The sequence below is a fragment of the Artemia sp. Qi Xiang Cuo genome, unplaced genomic scaffold (genome assembly GCF_049724085.1).
Source record: "Artemia sp. Qi Xiang Cuo unplaced genomic scaffold, ASM4972408v1 HiC_scaffold_1328, whole genome shotgun sequence".
NCBI lineage: Eukaryota > Metazoa > Arthropoda > Branchiopoda > Anostraca > Artemiidae > Artemia > Artemia sp. Qi Xiang Cuo.
The window spans coordinates 1-2,640 of NW_028298737.1; the positions used below are offsets into that span (position 1 = coordinate 1).

General features: G+C 38.1%; 1 non-coding gene and 1 pseudogene across 1 annotated transcript; both read left to right on the forward strand.

Moving 5' to 3' along the window:
• The first annotated feature begins 1,593 nt into the window (after positions 1–1,593).
• Positions 1,594–1,769, forward strand: LOC148938796 (U2 spliceosomal RNA; annotated as a pseudogene).
• Positions 1,770–2,248: 479 nt separating this feature from the next.
• LOC148938797 (U1 spliceosomal RNA) lies at positions 2,249–2,412 on the forward strand. Its single transcript, XR_016143625.1, has one exon. It is a non-coding gene; the product is annotated as a U1 spliceosomal RNA (small nuclear RNA).
• Positions 2,413–2,640: the final 228 nt, after the last annotated feature.

Genomic DNA, 2,640 nt, shown 5'->3' on the forward strand with positions numbered 1-2,640 from the left:
GACTTAACCTATTTTGGGGTAGGCTATTATCTCCTATGAGATATAAGGGGTTTCCTATCGTAGTCTAGTGGTTATAAGCCTAATCAATTTTCTTATATATCTGTATCTCTCCAACAATTAAATTCAAATTACAAAGTTTAAATAGCCTAACTAGTTCGCAGTTTTCCTCCAATTTCCGACACGCGCCATTTGTAGCGATGGAAGCATTAACTTCATTTTCATCCTACCGACTGCGCCATTTGTAGCGATGGAAGAATTATTTTTGTAGTAATGGAAAAACTTATTATTTGTGGCGATAGAAATTTTTCCGATAGCAACGCTTATAGCGCTGGAGATTGTGTCAACTAGGCGAGCGCCGCTCTCAATTAATGAGAGAAAATTGAATATGTAGACATATAAATGTGGCCTCTTTTTTCTTGAGCTATCTGGAGATCAGATTCCTTTGGGAGCATTTACCTTGGAGACATACGAACTAGTTACCTATTATTGGACTAGACGCAGACATATAAATGAAATAAACACAGATAAGAAAGACAATAGATTTATTGAACTTACATGCTTAGTCGCAAAGCAATGGGTCACTTCAATGACAATAACGGTGACCAAAAGAATTTCTTGCTAATAGTTTTAGGTCTGACTTCATACTAAAATTAAAAAACACATTTAACACACTCCCAAACGCAGTTCTTTCGTCCTGCGCTGTAAGGACTGCCCGCCATTGGCCCATGTGACCCAAGGACGCAAATCCTCGTCCAATAATCTCTTTAAGATTTTTCAGGAGTTCACACAGTTTTTTCGCCATTTAAACTTCCTTAGAAATATCGTGCTTAGCATTTTTTTTTCTACTAATTATGTTAGCGAAATTCGAACGACTAGCGCCGTTGTCTGACTGAAGCTAGAAGTGCAATTTCTCTTTCTGCTGATTAAGAATTTAGACTCTCGAAAGCAGTATTTGAACTCAATTAGGGGACGTTTAATTTCTGCCCAAATCATCTTTAGAAGGAAAGAATCTTATATTTTAAATATATGGTATTCTACTGCTGGTGCATTAATGTTAAAATGTTTCACAATATTTAAATTGAGAAAATCACTCTTGTTTGGCTTTTGAGCTGCCTTGGTAAGGAAGGTCGCGCTCCGGGGCACAAACTGCTTTAAGACAGGGGGGACTAGCCCATCCAAACCATAGTTTGTCGCCCTTTAGGACCGCCGTTGGTCCTCAAACCTCAGTTTGTCTCCCCCTCAACTGACATTAAGTTTCTGCAAACTATCATTTCAAACCTAACCTAAGCCTGCATAATTCAAGGATCCAGATCAACAGGGCAGGTTTGTGTTTTTAGTACTCCAAATATTTGTCTTACTTCTTCTTATTGAGTAGATCGCTGGTTAAAGTACTTAGTTTATATTTTCCCGATTTTCGTTATTACTTCAAGATAATCTTTTATATTATGAGAAGTTACTCAGGTTATCTTTAACAATGTTCCGCCATAATGATAGGTTCGTTGCATGTTATTAGAACATTGCAACCAAAATTTAATTTGTGATAATGTTTCTTACTCGTATTCTTATATACACTTTGACAATCCTTGTTTATTTATCGCTTCTCAATCAAAGTGTAGTATCTGTTCTTACCAGCTTAAATCTGATACGGTCCCTACATGGGGCCTAGAATATTAAACTGATTATTGGAATCCGGAGGGATGTCAGGGCTTGCTCCGCTCCCTTTACGCGTTGGCCCGGTATTGCAGTACACCGGGATCGGCGCACCCTTCTCGAGGGGAAATCTAAGCTCATGAACCTAAAACACTGACGTATGGCGCGCTTCCTTTGAAGTGGTAAAAAACTGATCATTATTTTTAGTGCCGTTGAATATATTGAATAAATATATATATTTTTTTTTTGATCCAAAAAACGTTTTCTAATTTACAAAATTTGTTTTATAAGAATAACAAGAATTCAAGAAGTAATTAAATTAAAATCAAAACCCTTGGGATTCGTCCCATTAACCTTTTTCGATCATAACATGCACTTATTATATGATTAACTTTAATTATAACATCTATTCGAACAGAATTGCTGACGTTATTTTCTTTGGACTCAGATAGCTTGGCTCTTCGGGGAGTTGTTGGTCGTAGTAGTCAGGACTAAAGCCCCCTATTGTTGTTAACGAGAAGAACGGCCACTGGGTTCTCAGAAATAAAAGTTTCGACTTTTCAGTCATTTCACTTAACATAGTCAGATTTCACTTAACATACTTACCTGGCTGGGAAACTGCCTTAATCATGAAGGAGGCGCTCCAAGGGTGAGGTCTTTCCATTGCACTCCGGATTGGCTGACTCCTGTGATTACCGCAAATGGGGGTAACTCAACAGCGTAATTTTTGGTAGTGGGGGACTGCGTTCGCGCGGACCCCTGTTCACAGTCTGTAAAGTTCTGATGTGACTAAGAGTTATATCAATTCGCGAGAATTTATAGAGGGAGGGGGTAAAATATAAATCTAAGTTGGGACAATATTTTTTCAATAAAAATATCAAAAAAGGTATCTTCAACGAAAATACCCCCAAAAAAGGTATTTTACTAAATCTAGAGCGGGGACGGGGAGATATGGGGACAAGTGCCCCTATCACCAAATTGACGCCACTG